Source organism: Bos grunniens, chromosome 8 (assembly GCF_055505025.1).
Source record: "Bos grunniens cultivar Pamir isolate PY7600 chromosome 8, Bosgru_T2T1.0, whole genome shotgun sequence".
In the NCBI taxonomy this organism is placed as follows: domain Eukaryota; kingdom Metazoa; phylum Chordata; class Mammalia; order Artiodactyla; family Bovidae; genus Bos; species Bos grunniens.
In genome coordinates, this window is record NC_141172.1 from 106,731,517 (window position 1) to 106,754,037 (window position 22,521).

Genomic DNA, 22,521 nt, shown 5'->3' on the forward strand with positions numbered 1-22,521 from the left:
TCCAGAGATCAGCAAACTTTTCCCTGTAAAGGACTGAACAGGAAATATTTTAGGCTTCAAGAGCTATATCATCTTGGTTGCAACTCTTCAGCACTGCCTTTGCTGCTCAAAAGCAGTTACAGACACAATGCACATGAACGGACAGGTGTATTCCAGTACAGTTTTATTGATGGATACAGAAATCTGAATTTTGAAGACTTTTCAGTGTGTCATGAAACAGTATTATTCTTTTGATTTTTCCCCTCAGTAAAAATTGTAAAGACCAGGGACCTCCCTGGTGGTCCAGTGGATAAGAATCTGCCTTGCAATGCAGGGTTCGATCCCTGGTAGGGGGAAATAAGATCCCACATGCTGTGGAGCAATCAAGCCTGTGGTGCAAATACTGAGCCTACACGCCAAAACTGGAGAGCCTATGCACCCCAACGAAATATCCCACATAATGCACCGAAGATCCCATGTGTCACAACTGAGAGCCGATACAGCTCTTAGTAAATAAATATACAGTAAATAAATATTAAGAAAACAAAACAAAACTAAAAGCCATTCTTAGTTCTCGGATTCCTCAAAAATAGGTGGTAGGCTGGATTTGGCCTGTAGTTGAAAGTCTGCAGTTCCTCATTTAATCTATGCCACAAACAATGCATTCCGGTGCATTGAAGTGCTGCTGCTGCGGCTGCTAAGTCACTTCAGTCGTGTCCGACTCTATGCGACCCCATAGACAGCAGCCCGCCAGGCTCCTCCGTCCATGGGATTCTCCAGGCGAGAGCACTGGAGTGGGTGCCATCGCTTTCTCCCACATAGGAGTGCATTCTAGTGCATTTCCTCATTCTCACCTGCTTTAGTTTGTTGTTGTTATATGTAGTATGAAGTTCTATGAATACTATTTGGTTTTTATTGTGTGTCAAGCACTATATTAAGTCCTGCAAGTAGGTCATCTGATTTAATCATCACTAAAATACACTTTATAGATGAGGAAAATAAGGCTCAGCAATTGACTTGCTCCAGGTCATGCGGTTTTAAGAGCAGACATGCAGGCACAGGGTCTACCTGTAGCTTAGAGATACGGCATGGCTTTCCTTTCCGTTGAGGGGTCAGTTTCTGCATCTACCAGATTCTGACACACCCTACTGTCAGCGATCTTAAGCACACCTGTGAGAACAAGGCCTGGGGCTTTCAAAAGTCATCCCAATGCAGTACACACAAGAGTTCACCGGGAATGGCCTTGTGGACCCCAGCTGCTCAGCCTCCTGACCACCCCTAAATGGTCCTAATTTGTGATTAACTCTTGCATTGACTACATAATGCCATATGTACCTTTTCCAGCTCCCAGCTCTGGCTGTGCCCCAGGAACAGCCCTCAGACTTCTGGGTGCCCTCCACCTGCTTTTCCAGCCTCTGCTTCTTCCCTGCCTTTGCTGGCCTGTCTTGGTGCTGATCGCTTAGCACCAAAGTCCTCAGATTTCCTTCCTTGGCTGGCTCTTCTCAACTCACCATCCCATCCCCTCCAAGCCCTTCAGGGAGAGATTCTGGGAATTCGGGATGCTGGGCAGGGAGAGAATGCTCCATGCTCCTGGCAGAGGGCCATTGTCTTCTAATCTCCAAGGAGGCAGGAGATTTTAGTTGCTTAGGACAGTCCTGGAGGGGAAAACTAGGAAGAGTGAGAATTCATGAAGTGGCAGTTGTCTCTCTTACAGATCTCAGTCCAGGTCGCTCAGTACACCTCCCACCACAGGCAGCTGTGACAGGGGAGAGAGGACTGGGCCAGGGGTTAGGGGTTCTGGATTCAGGTCTTCAGTTGCTTTCTACACGATATGAAGGCCCAACTTTCTCATCTTCCCTTCTGCTGGAATGAAGTAGCTCTATGACTTTGGGAAACGTGAAGTTTGGCAGCAGCTGACCTTGCTGTACTCGGCAAGTCGTGTGACCTTGGGAAACCCGGGTCCCCTTCTCCGGGCCTTATTATCCCACCCGTGCCATGTGAATGGTAATCATCTCCAGCTCCAGAGACCTCTAATTTCAGCCTTTTCTGTTCTGCCTCCCAAGGAACTGGCACATCTGCTTTTGGGATCCATTACTTTGCAAACTTTTAAGGGATTTTCCTCCCTTTCGGTCCCTAGAAAATTGCTGCAGTTCTTTCTTTGGAAAGAACATTAGCCAAGCCATGTGCTAAGCAAATGCATTCAGCTTCTCCCTATCTGATTTCTCTTTTTCTCATTTGTCAGCAAAGGAGAAACCTCCCAGCTATTAATCAAACTCCTGGCGGTGGATAGCTTTAATTGCAGAAGCCATTCCTGGTTGAGGGATGCTCAACTTTTCCAAAGAAAGCCTGCTGCCTAATGCCGAAGAGAAACAATTAATTACCTGCTTCTCCTGTCCCCAGCAGAGATGCAGATGAACTAACAATATTGCTGCTGCACCAAATCCTCTCTCACGAAGGTGGAGGAAAGCCAAAGGTAACTCAGACAGCGCTCGTGAAAGTTCAATGCCCAAACAGAAGGTTGGCTATAAGGCTCTGGTAGGACCCCGGCTTATCCCTCTGGTATCTTTACTTTAAGATGCATACTGATAAACTCAGCCTTACTGAGTGAGTCACTGGGATGTTGACATGCCTGAAAATCATATTCTCTGAGGAAGGATCAGAGAATTCACAGAGATGTTGAATTCAGAGAAAAAGTTTAGGTGGAGGGAAGGAATGGGTGCAATTAAAAAAATAAAATAAAATAAAATGGATAAGACTTATTTTTTATGTTCCAGTGGAATTATGAGTGAAATTTACCATTTCATAGAAAAAGAAATTCTTGGGACTTGGAACTGTGTGCCCATGGAAAGGGATTCCCCCAAATAGAGTCAAGTCTCTTGTCTCTGGAGGTTTCCAAGAATCTCTGAGGATGTTATAAGGCAATCTTTGTATTGGATGGGAGGTTAACTAAAATCTCTTGGATAGGTAGTCACCCTTCTTTAGGGTCTTGTTTTACTAACACCTTTGACTTACTTCAAGGTTTTCAATTTTAGAGACAACATAGGAGTAGATAGGGGGAGAGCAGAGACAGGTAATGGTGACTACTTTTTTTTTAAATCCTCAATTGGCACAAGGATAGGATAGAACTAATACTCTCTTTGGAACTTGGAACTAGGTTGGCTTTCTCTGCATCCCAATACTTAGCAGATGCTCTGCAGAGAGTGAATATTTGAGACATGTTTGAAAAGCTTTTTATTACGTCAAATTTAAACTTGCACTTTTGGTGTGAGTTCTGGGAGGCAACATTACACAGTTTTGAAGAGAAAAACCTGAATTGGACTGAGCAGAGTCTACACCTTGGTTCCTCGTGTTCGAGGTGAGTGAACCCTGGACAGGCGGCATAAACGCTCAGAGCCCCAGTTTCCTTGTCGATAGAACAGGGATACGTTTACACACCTCATGGCACTGCAGCGAAGACTTAATGAGATTATAAACACAAAATGCCTACAACACGGCTTGACAAAAAAAGCAGTGGACATTTATTCAGCACTTAAAATATACCAAGCACGGTTCTATGCATTTTGCACATACCATTTAAGAGTCATGATAACTCTATTGTTGAATATGATACTAAGGAACAGAGGGGTTAAGTGATGTGCCCAAGGTCACACAGTGAGGAAACAGCAGCACAAGGATTCTGAGCTGATGTTCTTGATCCCTATTAGCTACTGCTTCATAAGCACTGACCATCATCTCTGTGTTACTATCATTCCCACCCATCTTCCAGTACAAATTTTGTTTCCGTTTTTTCTTCTCGTTGCTACTTCTGCCACATGCGGGCATACATACTACTCTACTGCACAACGAATGCCCAAGGGACTGAGGTTTTGTTTGATTTCTTATTTCTCCTTCCATGGAGTCTTGCATGGCCTTTGCACCTGACGGATATTGTTTACATGTTAGATACCTTCATTCAGGCCCCGATCTCTTTAGAGCAGCAGTCCCCAACCTTTTTGGCACCAGGTTACACAGGAGATGGGGCTTCCCTAGTGGTGCAGACAGTAAAGAAATGTGTCTGCCATGTGGAAGACCCGGGTTCAATCCCTAGGTTGGGAAGATCCCCTGGAGAAAGAAATGTCAACCCACTCCAGTATTCTTGCCTGGAGAATCCCATGAACAGAGGAGCCTGGCGGGCTACAGTCCACGGGGTTGCAAAGAGGCGGACTTGACTGAGCGACTAAGTTCACATATAACACACTCGGGTTCATGGAAGACAGTTTTCCAAGGATCAGACGTGAGGGGCAGAGGATGGTTTGGGGATGCTTCCAGCGCATTTCATATACTGTGCACTTTGGTTCTATTATTATTACCTCAGCTCTGCCTCACATCACCAGCTATCAGATCCCAGAAGTTGAGGACATCTGTTTCAGAGTACTGGATTGGATTAGCTCCGCCTCACATCACCAGCTATCAGATCCCAGAAGTTGAGGACATCTGTTTCAGAGTACTGGATTGGAATCAACTTCAGCCGACTTGCACCTGTTTCTTCTTTTACTTCATTTGTTTATTTATTTATATATTTAATTATACATCTGCAGGCAGAATAACATGTTGAAAAACACAGGGGCTGTGTTTGAATCCAGGTCTCTGGCACACCAGGCCATGTTAACCTAACCTTTTTTTGCTTTGTTTCCTGGTCTGTGATGGAAGCAACATAAAACCTGCTGCTGCTGCTGCTGCTAAGTCACTTCAGTCGTGTCCGACTCTGCGTGACCCCATAGACGGCAGCCCACCAGGCTCCCCCATCCCTGGGACTCTCCAGGCAAGAACACTGTAGTGGGTTGCCATTTCCTTCTCCAATGCATGAAAGTGAAAAGTGAAAGGGAAGTCGCTCAGTTGAGTCCAACTCTTCGCGATCCCATGGACTGCAGCCTACCAGGCTCCTCCACCCATGGGATTTTCCAGGCAAGAATACTGGAGTGGGGTGCCATGCCTTCTCCAAACATAAAACCTAAGTTTGATGAATAAACAGTCATAGAGGGAATGTGCTTAACAGAAGAGACTTCTTTGGGGATGGAAAATGTTTACATTTACTTGCTGAGCTACAGAACTAGCAAGGGGGAAATGACGTGGATTAAGCTGAAAAGCCCCTGTAATCCTTGTCTGTGACTTCACCCTCTTAGCTCCCCTGAATTGGCTTTGCCTCAATTCCTGCAAGAGTGGACACCACTTCCTAGTGAACCACCACCAATTCCTGGGGAGCCCAAAGCTTCCATCTTTCACTTAAGCCTCTCTCACTGTAGCTATAAAGCAGTGAGTCAGGTATGGGGGTGGATGGGGGCTGCTCTTAATGCTTTCATGGTTTTCTTCTCAGTTGCTTAAAATACTCCCCCGGCCTTTTTTGAAGTATTTTTTCAGAGTATGAGTATGTGTAATTATTATTTTTTTAAACCTTGCTGTTCTTTCTTTCCTTGCGTGTATCAGGCTTTCTCAACAGCTTCAAATGTAAAACTTTGAAGTAAGTGAGCTTTTTAAAGAACTGAAAACTCAGCCCGATGCCCGGAAGTCCCATGGGCAACCTTGCCGCAGTAACCACTCTGGGTGGAACTCATTAGTGCCGGCTGTTTCACCGCCGCCACGCAGGCCGGCCACACCGTGGCTCCCTGGCTTTGAGCCCCGGTAGGGATGCGCGGGGCAGCGGGGGCCGCCAGCTCACGGGGTCGGGGTGGCCCCCGGCCCGGCGGGCGCAGAGTCGATTGTGCAGCCAGCAACGGCGAGCAGATTACATCTGACCGCCTTTCAAGTCGCCGGTAGCTTTCAAAACGGGGCTTTGAAAGGCTGGACTCCCCTGGCTCTGTACTGGAGGACGGAACTTAGCTTTGCAGGGAGGCCGGACCGACTCACACGTGCCTGCCTCTGAGGCGCTCGCCTTCGTTCACACGAGAATAAAAGGAAGAAGACTTTGTCTGGCGGGTGTTCGTGTGCATGGTTTCCATCCCTTTATTTACAGAGGAAACGTTCGGACTCCTGGAGTTCTCACTGGCCACTGGGGGGATGAATGGGCTGTTTGAAGTGAGAGCATTGAACGTTTCTCTTTGGGATATATATACACATACATACATACCTACATATTCTCTCTGTCTCTCTTTGCTCAAACTCAGTGATGTTCTTTTACCTAGGCATCTGATTGGGGCAGGGGGAAAACACGCAGATACATGTAGAGTTAGGATGTTGCTATCACACAACCCCCTTTTTTCTTGCTTTTGACCCTGGTCTCCTGGCCCCGGTTGAATGAGCAGTCTTTCCACACTATGGGAGAAGGGGTAGGGAATTCAGTGGATGGAATGCAGGCTTTGCAACTCTCCAGATGAGTCTGAATTTTTCTGCAGTGGCTTAACTGTGAGAAGATGTGTGACACATAGCAACTGTCCAGCCTTCTCCCTCAGCACCAGAAACTGGCCCTTTGCTTTTGCATCTTGAGCTTCTGCTCGCTCTTGTTTGTGCAGGTTCTTTCCAGCACAAAGGCTGGAAATTTAACTGCACAAGGTCTCCAGGGCTTTCCTTTGCACCAGCACTTACTGTGACATCCTTCCTTAGTATACTACATGGTATGCTATACTCAGATGCTCAGTCGTGTCTGACTATTTGCGACCCCATAGACTGTAGCCTGCCAGGCTCCTCTGTTCATGGGATTTTTCCTTAGTATAAATGCTTAATATTCTTATAAACTCTATCTATCTATAAACTATATCTATTTGTTCCAAACCGTCCCTGTCAATATGAGACCCAATTCTTGGTTTTAGGAGTATGACTCCGCCTCTAGGTCATCCAAAGTCATTCAGGACATCTTACTGGGTTAAAAGGAAATGTAATTAAGTACTCCTTGGTTTGGAAGAACAATTTTTTTTACTCAGGGCTTCATAGGAAATTTATCAACGAATCAGCATAAGCCTGGAAGAGCATACTGAAATAAACTTTCTCAGAACAGGAATATAGATTGAACGTAGCAGTCCTCAAGAGCAGTCTTGTTAATCCCTTCTTACAAGAAAGTGGGATTTCAGGATCTCCATGAATTCCCAAGGCAACACAGAAAGTGGAGAAGCCAGAACACGGGGAATGGAGGATTTCTGACTCGATGATGCTCCTTCCACACAGAGCAGATTGTCAGCTTCCTCATTCCTAGTCCTCTTCCCCTCTTTTCCTGGGAGAAATTCTATCTCTTAATTCTTTACCTCGAACTTTGTGTGCCCTGAATCCTTATCAGGCTGTGACAGGCGGTCCTGGGCAGACAGCCCACTCAGTTTCCTGTGAGTAGACCTTTCCGTTCTCATACACAAGCTGCGTTGTGTACCAAGGGCGTATTCCCTTTAGCAGCAAGGAACTGTTAATTACAGAGGCTCCTGGGCTCCCTGTTGCAAAAAGAGCAGCTCTTGTCTTACTTTGTGTCTCTGCCCAGCCCAGCACAGAAAGGCTACATTGTTTGAAAGTTTACAAGCAGAACCTTAATTGAGGCATAAAAGCCCGTGTCTTTGATCTTCCCAGGACCTGTGGTTCTCCCATCACCTGAGTCCTGTTGCTGAAGACACAGGTTGGAGCGAAGCCTGCAGTCAGACTTGTGCCAAAGGCACCAAGCAGGATGCTGGAGCTGCCTGCCTCCTTCCTTCTTTCTAGCAACACTGAAAGCCCTTCCTGTGTGTGCTTATCTGTCGCTTGCAAGTGAAGCCCCAGGCCTGATCTCTGTGGTCGTCTCCCTGTTCTGTGATACAGGCCTGTGTTCTTAGCTTGCAAATATTTCTATGAGAATTTCTATGCCTCCTTTCTAGAACTGCTCCCTCCCACTCTGTATTATTATCTCATATCTGTTCTAAATCCCAGCTGCAGCTTTATGACTCACTGACTTAACTGGATTTCAGTGTTTTGTGGGATGCCTCATTCATTCATTCACTCGCTCATTCATCCATTCACTTAATTTCTTCCTCACTCACTAATCCATGCATTTCTTCAGGCATTCACTTTCTTTCTTGTCCCCTTTTCTGTCTCTGATTGACTGAGCCAAAGGAGACATCATCTGTAATATGTTGACCAGAATCACAGAAATATAAGGACTCCTGCATGCGTGTGCTTGTTTGAATTAATGAAAATACCTGGAGGGAACAGATGCAATCATCTAAAATCTGTGTAACACTGCCTTTCCCAGAGAGGGGTTCACCCAAGGTTGTTTGAAGGTCTAAGGTGGTATTTACAGAGCAAATCAGCTTAGTGTAATATAAAAATTTAGTTTTTGGAGAGAAAGAAAAAAACTGAGTTCAAATGTTAGCAGTGCTACTTAGCAGCTCTCTGACTCTGGGCAAGACACTTAACTGCTCTGAGCCTCACTGTTCTCCTTTATAAGAAAGAGGTGCTGATATCTATCTTGTAGAGGCACGTGGGAAAAGAGAAAATGCTTCTATGTACTTAGAACAGGTCCCAGCACACCACTGTTGTGGTTGCCATTTTTATTACTACAACTCGTCTGTGAAGGTGTGTTCTGACCCAGCTGGATAGCACTGTTTACGGGCCCCTGTGTCTTCTAAGGAATCATGGATACTCTGATGCTCTCACAAGAGAAAACCTGAAAAGTGGGCTTTCCTGGAGGAAACCTTCAGCCTGAAATGAAACTGCTGGTGCTTTAGATTTCCCTTCCATCACCTCCTGTCGGGGAGCTGGAAGCCCATGTGTAAAGGACAGCAGTAGTGACATCTGGAAGAGCCAGAGGAACAGGCGAAGAGCGGGCATGCTGGAAGCAGCATGTTACCAGGCGAAGAGTGCACGTGCTGGGAGCAACATGTGACCAGGCGAAGAGCGGGCATGCCGGGAGCAGCACGTGACCAGGCGAAGAGCGGGCATGCTGGCAGCAGCACGTGACCAGGCGAAAAGCACACCTGCTAGGAGCAACACGTGACCAGGCGAAGAATGGGCATGCCGGGAGCAGCACGTGACCAGGCGAAGAGTGCGTGCATGCTGCGAGCAGCGAGTGACCAGGCGAAGAGCGGGCATGCTGGGAGCAGCACGTGACCAGGCGAAGAGTGTGCGTGCTGGGAGCAGCACGTGACCAGGTGAAAAGCACACCTGCTGGGAGCAATACTTGACCAGGCGAAGAGCGCTGTGTGCTGGGAGCAGCGCGTGACCAGGCGAAGAGCGTGCGTGCTGGGAGCAGCGCGTGACCAGGCGAAGAGCGTGCGTGCTGGGAGCAGTGCATGACCAGGCAAAGAGTGCACATGCTGGGAGCAGCGCGTGACCAGGCGAAGAGTGCTGCGTGCTGGGAGCAGTGCGAGACCAGGCGAAGAGCGTGCGTGCTGGGAGCAGCACGTGACCAGGCGAAGAGTGCGCATGCTGGGAGCAACACGTGATCACCTCAGTAACGCATGAGTCTCCCTGCCTCCAGTTTGGGATGCATCCCTGTCTCAAACATGCACTCACTCATCCGTCTTCTTGTAACACATTCATATTTGATATACTCAGCTCTGGAAAAAATTTCTGGAGAGGTCTTCCCTTACTTCCACTGCATTACTAACATAGTTTTCAAATGTTAGTTTTTGTTGTTTTGTTTTTTTTCCTTTTGTAGCATCTTTTTTTCTGTTCAGCACACTTCTTGCTCTGAAATTCCACATGTAAAACATTGCAGTCTGTTCTAGACCTGTGGTGTAAGATTCAGGGAGTCAGCCCATTCGGTCTGTATCCTGTCTATTATCCTATGACAGTCTTGCAGGGATTCTGGAGAACCTCCTTTTAGTTTAGGAATGAAAGTATCAAGACAGCACAAGGTTGTTGAAAATGTAAAACTTTGTTTCAGTAGAATTGTGAAATAGTAGCCATTTGTACCAACATACTAAAGAGTCTGGAGATGGAAATGGCAACCTACTCCCGTAATCTTGCCTGGAGAATTCCATGGACAAAAGAGCTTGTCAGGTTACAGTCCATGGGGTTGCAAAGAGTCAGGCATGACTGAGCAACTATCACTCACAAAAGAGTCTGCACTGGCAGATTTATCCACCTCACTGCCGGTCAGTTCTGACGGAAGGACTAAGATACAGTCCAGGGTTATGGGATGATAGTGGCACAGAGAAGCATGGGAGGATGCTTCCACACCTCTTATATTACGGTATTGTCTGACCAACCTGTGATGTTAGGAAAGTCGCATCACCACCAGCAGCACACCCACTGTGTGGCCTGGGAGCCTGACATTCCGAGAAGTCGCCCAGCTGAGAAGTGGCAGGGCTGAGAGCAGAGGTCAAGCTGTCTTACTCTGTTTCCCATGCATGCCACTGTGCTTTCCCGGCCTTGGCCCTCCACCTCGGCCAGCCTTCCATCAGTTGACCCTCTCATGAAAGTGGGAGGAAAATGCATGATCCAAGGAATGTTCTTTCTGCCCCTTGCAATGGCCATTTCCCCTTCCTTTCCTGTTCATTACCCCCTTGTCTTCCATCAGTTCAGTTCAGTTGCTCAGTCGTGTCCGATTCTTTGTGAACCCATGGACTGCAAAGCACACCAGGCCTCCCTGTCCATCACCAACTCCCAGAGTTTATTCAAACTCACATCCATTAAGTTGGTGATGCCATCCAACCATCTCATCCTCTGTCGTCCCCTTCTCTTCCTGCCTTCAATCTTTCCCAGCATCAGAGTCTTTTCAAATGAGTCAGCTCTGCGCATCAGGTGGCCAAAGTATTGGAGTTTAAGCTTTAGCATCAGTCCTACCAATGAACACCCAGGACTGATCTCCTTTAGGATGGAGTGGTTGGATCTCCTTGCAGTCCAAGGGACTCTCAACAGTTTTCTCTAACAACACAGTTCAAAAGCCTCAATTCTTCTGTGCTCAGCTTTCTTTATAGTCCAACTCTCACATCCCTACATGACTACTGGAAAAATCATAGCTTTGATTAGACAGACCTTTGTTGGCAAAGTAATGTCTCTGCTTTTTAGTATGCTGTCTAGTATCTTCATCTGTGGCTGACATATTAGTTTGTTTCAGGAAAATAGATGTTCCCTTAGTTCTTGAGACAGAGATGCTGAGTTGTAGGAGAAAAGCCTACAATAGATCCAACCAGAGAGGAGGGTCCGGAGGCTATGCCCTTCCCTTTCCCTGAGCATTCAAGAAAGAGGCTGAAATAAGCACTGTTGGCTCAACGGTGGCTGAGGGAAGAGCTTCCAGGGGCAGGAACAAGCCCCTTGTGGCCATCTACAGCTCAGAGACGGGAGAGTGGGGGAGGGAGGCAGATCTATCATCTGAGGCCACTTCCTTCTCTCCTTTGAAACTAGCCTTTCAAGTGAGAAAAGAGGCTGTACCAGGATGAAAGGACAGTTATGGCCTCCCTGTAGTCAACAAGAATGTCGGCTGGCCCCTCAAATTTAGGTGAGCATGCACTGTGCAGCATGAGGCTTCTCATTCGGGCTTGGAAGTACATGGGAACCCCCAAAGTAAAGCAGCCACTGATGAGTAAATCGCTCCTTGTTATCTGAACAACATTTTGCAGAGAAAAAAAAAAAAGAAAAAACAGCTTTTTTGTGCTTTATCTCATTTGATCCTGACAGTAATTCTCTAAGGGAATAGAGAGATAATCACCCCATTTCACAGAAGGGAAAATTGAGGTTCAATGTGGCTATGTGATTTTCCTAAAATCACACAATTATGAAATAGCATAGTCAAAATTTAAATCCCGACCTTCTGACTCAAATGCAGAAACATTGCTATATCCATCAGTGCTTAATTTTATGAGAGAATTTATCTCCATAGTGATGCCATCTAAGTTTGCCAAGGATGGAGCTGTGAGGTCAAGTTGCTTACAAGTTATTTCAGTGAAATTATACTAGGACATTCCTTGTAGCATTTTAGAAGGAAAAAAAAATGGTTCCTTGTCAAATCAACCACATTACTCTCAGTTTAAAAAAGAAAGAAACAAAACACCAACACAGTATACTAACACATATATATGGAATTTAGAAAGATGGTAACAATAACCCTATATACGAGACAGCAAAAGAGACACTGATGTATAGAACAGTCTTTTGGACTCTGTGGGAGAGGGAGAGGGTGGGATGATTTAGGAGAATGGCATTGAAATATGTATAATATCATATATGAAACGAGTCACCAGTCCAGGTTCGATGCACAGTAGTGGATGCTTGGGGCTGGTGTACTGGGATGACCCAGAAGGATGGTATGGGGAGGGAGGAGGGAGGAGGGTTCAGGATAGGGAACACATGTATACCTGTGGCAGATTCATTTTGATATATGGCAAAACCAATACAATATTGTAAAGTTAAATAAAATAAAAATTAAAAAAATTAAAAAATTAAAAAAAGAGAAAGAAACAGAAAAATGACAAATGAATTGTGGAAAAAAACATGGTCACATTCAGAGTAAAATTTAACATTTGAAACTATGAGACAGTCAGGTTTTCTAGGACATTTGTGTCTTATATAATAATATCCTGATTGAGAAAAGGATCTCAGTAGGTTGATGGCTGGGTTGGGACAGATTAAGGATACAGGTGAAGAGCAAAAAGGTTAAAAATGATGAGGGAACTTCCTTGATGCCACAGTGGATAAGTGTTGAGGTCCTTTAATGGACTAGAACCTGATGGTCTGGAGTCAATGATAAGAAAGTAAAGGAGAGAGAAAGAGGCTGATATTCCTTGGTTTACAAAGAAAACCAATAAAGCTCCTGACATGGGGCTTGTGCTATTCACGAAGGCATCTGGTGCCCTCTCGATGGGATGAAGGCACAGAGCACCTTCTCTAGAGAGTCTTAGAAGCCCAGGCAGGAAAGTGAAGACAGCGGGCTTCTGTGCTCCAGAGAAATAGCCTGAGAGAGAGAGAGAGAAAGAAGACATGGGGACCCAAGCTCTGATGGAGCAAAGGTGTTTTATTCAACATTGTGTGGGTATTTATACTGTCTTACAAGGTAGCTATTTTCAGCAGAGATAAAATCAAAACTTACAAGTTATGAGGGAAACATGAGGTCATCCATATGAAAGAGGGTTGTAAATAATCATATTTACTATACGGTTCATAAAAAGGAAGAGGGTCGTAAATAGTTACTTATCACTGTATGGAAAAGCTAACGAAGGAATGCATGCATTCCTAAGCCCCTGGGAGTAGCTTGCTATGCCACTTAATTCCTGAATATTCAGGAATTAATAAGGGACAGAGGATTCATGACAGATCCAAAACAGCACACAGGAAGTCTCCTGTTAAATGCTTCCTGACAGATAAGAATCCTCTTGCCAATGCAGGGGAGGTGGGTTCAATCCCTGGTCCAGGAAAATTCCACATGGCTTAGAGCAACTAAGCCCATGTGCCATAACTACTGAAGTTGGCATGCCCTAGAGCCTGTGCTCTGCAACAAGAGAAGGTCCCACTCACCGCAACTATTAAAGAAAAAGTTTGCCTTAAACTATGGAGACCTAGCAGCAGCCAAAAATAAATAAATTAATTAAAAAACAATGAGGAATGGTGCACACCAAATTCAAATGCCATCTTCTTCATCACTGTTAGTTTATCTTGTGATGTGGTGCTGTTTGAGCTCTGTAGGAGTGCAAGGCCCTGCTTCCTTCCTGTGCAGACATGCACCAGCACCAGAGTAGACTCGAACCGTGACTCTGGGCACATCGCGGATGCCCTGTTGGGCATTCTCATTGCCCCCATTCCTCCTTTCTTGCCTATTAAGTGAAGTCGAAGCATCTTAGCCAAGTATTTAAGGCCTTTAACATCTTAGCCCTAATTAACCTTCCTAACTTTAGCCACTAGAACTGCAGTTCTTTGTCAACAGAAACTGCTTATTTCCCCTGCTCTCCCCTGCTTTGGCTACTTTGTTCATCTGACCTCCCTATGTGCAGATCACCAAATCCTAGTCAGCTCCTGCTTCACCTCCTGGCTCCGGGAAGCTCATCTGCAGCTTCAGCCCACCCTATTTGATACATTGCAAAGCAAGAAGAGGCAAAACAGAGATTAGGGCATTCTGCATCCAACTGAGTTTCACACTTTCCTTATGGCCTAGCTCTGGAGTTCCTACATCTTCTTAAGAGGCAGAGTTGCCCCTTAGGTCCCAGATACAATCCTTGGGTCCCTGTCTGAATTACCTGCACAGCTTGACATTACTGCACAACTGACTTTTGCCTGGTGTCTCATAGTCCTTCCTTCTCTTTTCACAAGACCAGATTTCTTTCCTGGAGCACTGGACCGCTGACTGATTTTGTGATGATTGCTTACTAAGTCTCCTAAAACTGACTTCTCTTTGAATACCTTTAGAGCTAGGCAGGGTACTATGTCTCTGCACATCGCCTCTCTCTAAGATTGATCATCTGTGCTTTCCTATCACCTGTTGGCTGCTAGCTCTCTGGATTTGGTGTTCCAACTGGCTGCATTGGATTTTTTTTCCCCCCACTGTTATCATTAGTCCAAATGCCATATCTTCCAAGAAGCCTTCTCTCATTCCTTAAGTTTCAGCTGGTTCTCCCTGAAAGGCATGTCCTTGGCAGGATGACCATCTTGAAATATGTTTATATGCAGTGGTGAGCTAGTAAATGCTTGTGAAGTAAATAAAGAGCTCTACATGTATAAGGTTTACAATTCCTATGGTATAAATATTCCAACTAGGGCTGTTTTCAGGCTACTACCCTAGTTGGAATGGATGTGTACAATGGACTCTTGGCCACTGGTATAAGCTAACCACAGAACACTCCAATTTTATGTGACTTAGTCTCATCTGTCCGTCTCTCTCTTACTGTGTTACAGTCACTAGACTTCCCTGACTCTTGAACATGCCATGCTCTCTCACATCTCCAGGTATTTTCAAATACTGTCCCTTTACTTGTCACACTCCCCTTGTCCAATGCCCTAAGCCCTTACTTTGTATCTGTCAAGGCTATGGTTTTTCCAGTGGTCCTGTATGGATGTGAGAGTTGGATTATAAAGAAAGCTGAGCGCCAAAGAATTGACGCTTTTGAACTGTGGTGTTGGAGAAGACTCTTGAGAGTCCCTTGGACTGCAAGGAGATGCAACCAGTCCATCCTAAAGGAGATCAGTCCTGGGTGTTCATTGGAGGGACTGATGTTGAAGCTGAAACTCCAATACTTTGGCCACCTGATGTGGAGAGCTAACTCATTTGAAAAGACCCTGATGCTAGGAAAGATTGAGAGCAGGAGGAGAAGGAGACAACAGAGGATGAGATGGTTGGATGGCATCACCAACACAATGAACATTGGTCTGGGTGGACTCCGGGAGTTGGTGATGGATAGGGAGGCCTGGCGTGCTGCGGTTCATGGGGTCGCAAAGAGTTGGATACGACTGAGTGACTGAACCGAACTGAACTGAAATAATATTCATTCTTCCAGCCCTGCCTCTAGTTAAATATCACTTCTACCAGGAAATCTTCTATGATCCTCCCAGATGGAATTATTTAATCTTGTCTCAATACCTTATTGAAGAGTTGAAAAAATAATTATTATATTTGTTTTAAGGCTATCTACCAACTAGACTGAAGGGTCTAAGAGGTAGGTACCAGGCTTGTTCAGTTCCTCAGTATATCCCTAGTCCCTCCCTCTGTGACTGACATGTAATAAACTCTCAGTGCATGCCTGTTGACTATACTATCATCTTTTCCTGGGTGATAAACTTTATCACCGTATTTCCTCCAGATAATTGGTATACTTAAAAAAAAATATTAGACATCATAAAAACAATTGTGTTTTCCTTTTTGCTTCAGCAGAGAGGATGATCAAGCTGAATTTACTGCTTAAATTTAATAACCTTTACACACTAGATACTGCATATCTAGTTCCAGTATTTTTTACTTTGGTTTGGTCCTTCTGTTTTGCTTGATTTTGTGCTTTTTGATTTCATGGCAGTAATTTTTGAAAGCTGTCTCAAATTCGCTGGGTTACAAAGTAGGATATAGACAAATATATAATTCCTTACTATAGTCTGTTCTCTTCCTTAGCAAACACCTTCACCCTGCCCTAAAGCAAGACCTTACACCTAGCCTTGCAATGAAGGCAGAAGAGTGAAAGCGTTAGGACTCAGGCTTCAGAACCATAAGGACCCACATTAGAATCCCAGTTAGTCGCTGGTTTGCAGTGTGGCACCAGGAAGTTAATCGGCCTCTCAGATTTAGTGTTTCTTTTTATGTTACCTGGAGGTGACAATGTATTCTTCATAGGGTAGTTATGGAGATTTAAGTTAAATAACGTGCACAAAGTGCTTAGTGCCGTTCCTAGCAGTCTAAGAACACTTGGTGAGTGTTCCGTAAATGACAGATATAATTATAATAATGTATTGAAGAAGACATGAGTCATTGCAGAGTCATAGCAGAGGTTTGGCAAAGTCAGTTTATTTGCTTCAACCCCTTGTATCTCTTCTCATCCTTCCCATGCAGCCCCTCACCTTCCCCCCGCCCCCAGCTTGTCTCCAACTATCACGAAACGTCAATATTCAGTCTCTGATCTGCTAAGAGTGCATCACTAATTCCCCCAGGGATAGTGCCTGGTTGAAATCCCCCTAGTTTCATTTGCTACGAGAGAAACTTTAATTCAGTGCACATGGAAGAAAAGGCAATTTGGTACACTTCATCAGTTTATTGCCATCTCAACTGCTCAATTTGTGCAGAGAAGAAGAGGTAAAGACGTGGGGAGCAAGCTGTAGCATGTGTAAGATTTCACGGGGCCCAAATGCATGCTTATCCCTCGCCAATCCCAGCAGAAACCATGGCTCCTCTGTTTGCACCACCACTGCCTGGCATGTGCAGCTCCCACTTATTCACCTGGAGCACTGTCTCAATCTCTTGGGATCCTAGGTGGTGACACAAAGTGGGCCCAATTTGTGGCTTCTTCATTGGGTGTTTTGGGTGAATCCTACAAGGCTGCTGTGGTGACCTCAGGCTTTCTTATCAGTCTGGGGTATCTTTTTTTTCTCAGCATAATTTATCAAACATATATTGAGGATCTGTTCTGTATGGGATGTGTCACAGGCAACATCTCACTCATTAATAAGGTGTATCTTCTATCCCAAATGAGATGATTCTCTTACAATCCCTTTAAATGCCTTGGCTACTTACAGGAACTTGCCTTTGCTTGTTAACTTCCCCTAGCTTGAAATGCCTTCTGTTCTTCCCCTAGACCAAAACCAAGACTTATAATTTTAGTTCAGGTTGAGTTGGCAGTTAGAAACCAACATCTGTTTATTCTCCCATTCATTCTTTCTTTTAGTGGATATTTGTTAAACATTTTCTATGTTTCAGGCACAGTGTTCAATGCTGGATAGAGACGAGTCTATTAAATATTGTAGTTCCCGGCCTTGACAGCTTATGTTGTACTAGGTGAGATAGACATTAATATGTAAAACTAAAATAAAATATTAAAATATTTACTATTTATGGAGCATATGCTATGTATCAGATTCACTATAAATTCTTTGTTACAAAATTCTCAAAAGAATTTGAAAAGTAAATATGATCATTCTCTTTTTATACAAAGAATTTGAATTTTATAGAAGTTCTGTTATTTCCCAATGTTTATCAGTTGCAGTGGCAACACTGGAATTAGAGACCAGGTCTGTATGTTTTTAAAACTTATGCTTCTCTCACTGTGATACTTTATTCACTGTAGCGCTATTATATATATCATCTATTCCAGGGACAATCACTTAACTTAGAGGCTCTTTGTGAGATGTCAGAACCCAGACACACACAGAGAATTCACAAACACTGCCTGGAGTTTAGGGATATATAAGAGGCACGGATGAAACATCATCATCCAATGGTGGGGACAATCAGCATTGTGGATGGGTGGCCTAGGCTCAGCTGCAAACGTCAGGGCCAGGGAGGAGTGGGCACCCGGCTCTGAGGATCCGCCCAGTGCCTGGCTACATCTTGGCAAAAATGAAATGGACATAAACCACAGAGGTTGCTAGCACTTCTGGAAGAACTCCTATGGATAGTGTCTGCTAGTCATGAACTCTTTCTAAATTCAGTGTTCTACCTCCTACCTCCCTCTGTTTTTGCCACGCCCTTCTCTTAGCTCTCTGTTACTTTGCAAGCTGCTATACTCTGGATCATGGAAAAAGCAAAAGAGTTCCAGAAAAGCATCTATTTCTGCTTTATTGACTATGCCAAAGCCTTTGACTGTGTGGATCACAATAAACTGTGGAAAATTCTGAAAGAGATGGGAATACCAGACCACCTGATCTGCCTCTTGAGAAATTTGTATGCAGGTCAGGAAGCAACAGTTAGAACTGGACATGGAACAACAGACTGGTTCCAAATAGGAAAAGGAGTTCGTCAAGGCTGTATATTGTCATCCTGTTTATTTAACTTCTATGCAGAGTACATCATGAGAAATGCTGGACTGGAAGAAACACAAGCTGGAATCAAAATTGTCTGGAGAAATGTCAATAACCTCAGATATGCAGATGACACCACCCTTATGGCAGAAAGTGAAGAGAAACTCAAAAGCCTCTTGATGAAAGTGAAAGTGGAGAGTGAAAAATTTGGCTTAAAGCTCAACATTCAGAAAACGAAGATCATGGCATCCGGTCCCACCACTTCATGGTAAATAGATGGGGAAACAGTGGAAACAGTGTCAGACTTTTTTTTCTGGGCTCCAAAATCACTACAGATGGTGACTGCAGCCATGAAATTAAAAGACGCTTACTCCTTGGAAGGAAAGTTATGACCAACCTAGATAGCATATTGAAAAGCAGAGAAATTACTTTGCCAACAAAGATTCGTCTAGTCAAGGCTATGGTTTTTCCTGTGGTCATGTATGGATGTGAGAGTTGGACTGTGAAGAAGGCTGAGGGCCGAAGAATTGATGCTTTGAACTGTGTTGTTGGAGAAGACTCTTGAGAGTCCCTTGGACTGCAAGGAGATCCAACCAGTCCATTCTGAAGGAGATCAGCCCTGGGATTTCTTTGGAAGGAATGATGTTAAAGCTGAAACTCCAGTACTTTGGCCACCTCATGTGAAGGGTTGACTCATTGGAAAAGACTCTGATGCTGGGAGGGATTGGAGGCATGAGGAGAAGGGGACGACAGAGGATGAGATGGCTGGATGGCATCACTGACTCGATGGACATGAGTCTGAGTGAACTCCAGGAGTTGGTGATGGACAGGGAGGCCTGGTGTGCTGCGATTCATGGGGTCGCAAAGAGTCAGACACGACTGAGCGACTGATCTGATCTGATCTGATGCTCTGGAGCTTACATCTACCAACATTAAGATAAGCTGGGTGAGTCTCTTGAGCCAAGTCTCTTGAGCTACTAGAGTTTTCTTGGAAGAAAAGCATGAGGTGGCACTAGTGGTAAAGAATCCACCTGCCAATGCCAGAGATGCAAGAGACATGGGTTCGGTCCCCTGGGTTGGGAAGATCTCCTGGAGAAGAAAATGGCAACCTGCTCCAGTATTCTTCCCTGGAAAAAATCCATGGATGGAGGAGCCCTGTGGGCTACTGTCCACAAGATCACGAATCAGACACAACTGAGACTGAGCACACAGGACACAGTGGGCTCTGTCACTGTCATATTGCTCTGTGACTGTGCACAAGTCACTGTTTTGTCTTGCTTCTGAGTCTCCCTTCCCTCATTTTAAAATATCTGCATACAAATAAAACAGGGGGAACACAAGTGACTGCTAACAGCAGCTGACTGTGGGGTGAGCACTTTGAGTGCTGGGGGGATGAAGAATTACGTCCTTCTTCATTGCATCTTAAATAGATTCCATTTTAGCATATCCTCATGTATATGTCAGAGAAGGCAATGGCACCCCACTCTAGTACTTTTGCCTGGAAAATCCCATGGACCGAGGAGCCTGGTAGGCTGCAGTCCATGGGGTCGCAAAGAGTCAGACACGACTTCACTTTCACTTTTCACTTTCCTGCATTGGAGAAGGAAATGGCAACCCACTCCAGTGTTCTTGCCTGGAGAATCCCAGGGACGGGGGATCCTGGTGGGCTGCCGTCTATGGGGTCGCACAGAGTCGGACACGACTGAAGCGACTGAGCAGCATGTATATGTATCATATGTGTGTGTGTGTGTGTTTGCATGTAGAGAGAGAGACTTTAGATCTGATTACAGTTATCATCTATTATGTTCTAGACACTAACTACAGTATAAGTGTGTAAGTGTTCAAAGGATTTGTTTTCCCAGTGAACAGTGGCTCTTAGAGGGCAAGAATGAAGAACTGGTCCCTTGTCTAGAATTTGTCCCTAGAGCCTTTCATGCGATCTGGAACATGGTAAGTGTTAAATGTTTATAAAATGCTTTACTTTTTTAAAATATATAATTTTTCTTTTATTTCTTTTGTCTTGGGAGACATATCCAAAATATATTACTACAACGTATGTCAGAGAGTGTTCTATGACATATATTTTTCTTTAGAAGTTTTATGGTTTTACATTTAGTGCTTAATCCATTTTGCATTTACTTTTGTAGATAATGTGAGGAAATGTTCTAATCTCACTGTTTTACATGTAGCTTTTCAGTTTTCATAGTATGGCTTATTGAAGAGTCTGTCTGTTCTCCACTATGTATTCTTGACTCCTTTGTCATAGATTAATTGACCATAGGTGCCTGAATTTTTTTTCTGGGCCCTCTATTTTGTTCCATTAATCTATATGTCTATTTTTGTGCAATTGCCATGCTGTTTTGATTACTGTGGCTTTGTAATATACTTTGAAGTCTGGGATGGTGATACCTCCAGCTTTGTTCTTTTTTTCCCCTCAATATTGCTTTGGCAGTTGAGGTTTTATATGGTTCCATGTAAATTTTATATTATTTATTCCAGTTGTATGGAAAATGCTATGGGTATTTTTATAGGCAAAAGAGATAAAAGCAAAATTAAACAAATGAGACCTAATTAAGCTTAAAAGATTTTGCACAGCAAAGGTAGTCGTCTTTAAAAATGAAAAGACAATCTATAGAATAGGAGAAAATATTTGCAAATGATTTGACCAGCAAGGGGTTAATATACAAAATACATAAACAGATACATAAGCAGCTCATATGACTCAGAATAAAAAAAAAATTTTTAATGAGCAAAAGAACTTAGTAGACATTTTTCAAAGAAGACATGTGGATGACCAACAGGCACACAAAATGGTGCTCAACATTGCTAATTATCAGAGAAATGCATATAAAAACCATAATTAGGTATCACCTCATACCTATCAGAATGGGTATCACCAAAAAGTCAACAAATCATAGATGTTGGCAAGGATGTGGAGAAAATTGAACCCTACTATACTCTCATGGAGAAGTATACTCCATGGAGAAGTATATTCCTATACTCCCATTGGAGAAGGCAATGGCAACCCACTCCAGTACTCTTGCCTGGAGAATCCCAGGGACAGAGGAGCCTAGTGGGCTGCCGTCTATGGGGTTGCACAGAGTTGGACACGACTGAAGTGACTTAGCAGCAGCAGCAGCATACTCTCATGAGGAATGTACATTGATGCAGTTATCATGGAAAATACTATGGAAGTTCATAAAAAATCTAAAAATAAAACTAGCATATGGTCCAGCAAATCCACTCTTGGCTATATATCTAGAAAAAAAGAGAAAACACTAATTTGAAAAGATACATGCACTCCAGTGTTTCTAGCAGCACTGTGTACAAGAGCCAAGATATGGAAGCAACCTAAATGTCCATCAACAGAGGAATGGATAGAGGATAGCAGATACAATAGAATATTCAGTTCAGTTCAGTCGCTCAGTCGTGTCTGACTCTTTGTGACCCCAAGAACTGCAGCACACTAGGCCTCCCTGTCCATCACTAACTCCTGGAGTCCACCCAAACCCATGTCCATCGAGTCAGTGATGCCATCCAACCATCTAATCCTCTGGCATCCCCTTCTCCTCCTGCATCAGGGTCTTTCCCAATGAGTCAGGTCTTCACATCAGGTGACCAAAGTATTGGAGTTTCAGCTTCAACAACAGAATATTACTTAGCCATAAAAGGATGAAATTCTGCCATCTTCAGCAACATGAATGGAACTAGAGAATATCATTCTTAGTGAAATAGGTCAGACAGAGAAATACAAATACTGTATGATGTTATTTATGTGCCAGATCTAAAAAAATGAATGAGTGTACATAGCACAGCAGAAACAGACACAGACATAAAACACCAACTAGTGGTTACCAGTGAGGAGAGGGGAGAGGCAAGATGGGGTGCCTGGCTAAGAGATACAAACTGCTATCTCTAAAATAGACAAGTGACAAGGATATATTGTATCACACAGGGATTCATAGTCGTTACCCTGTAATAACTTTTAATGGGTTATAATCTGAAAAACTGAATAACTATGTCGTGCACCTGAAAATAATATAACACTTTAAATCAACTATACATCAATCTTAAAAATTTTAAATTATAATCATGAAAAAATATATAAATCTCCAGAATAAAATACTAGATTACGAAAAAGTCTTTGGAAGTGGGCTTCCAGAGCTTGGGAGTCTGTATATTAAAGTTGTGCCTCAGGGGCTTCTCTGGTGGCTCAGTGGTGAGGAGTCTGCCTGCAGACACTATCGGAGA

The 22,521-nt window shown here is 44.1% G+C and overlaps 1 long non-coding RNA gene across 1 annotated transcript in view; it reads left to right on the plus strand.

Moving 5' to 3' along the window:
• Positions 1–2,221: 2,221 nt before the first annotated feature.
• Positions 2,222–22,521, plus strand: part of LOC147367883 (uncharacterized) — a 29,311-nt gene continuing 9,011 nt past the window's right edge. The window contains exon 1 of the long non-coding RNA XR_015169338.1: positions 2,222–2,452. This is a non-coding gene — a long non-coding RNA (uncharacterized LOC147367883). The remainder of the gene's footprint in view (positions 2,453–22,521) is intronic.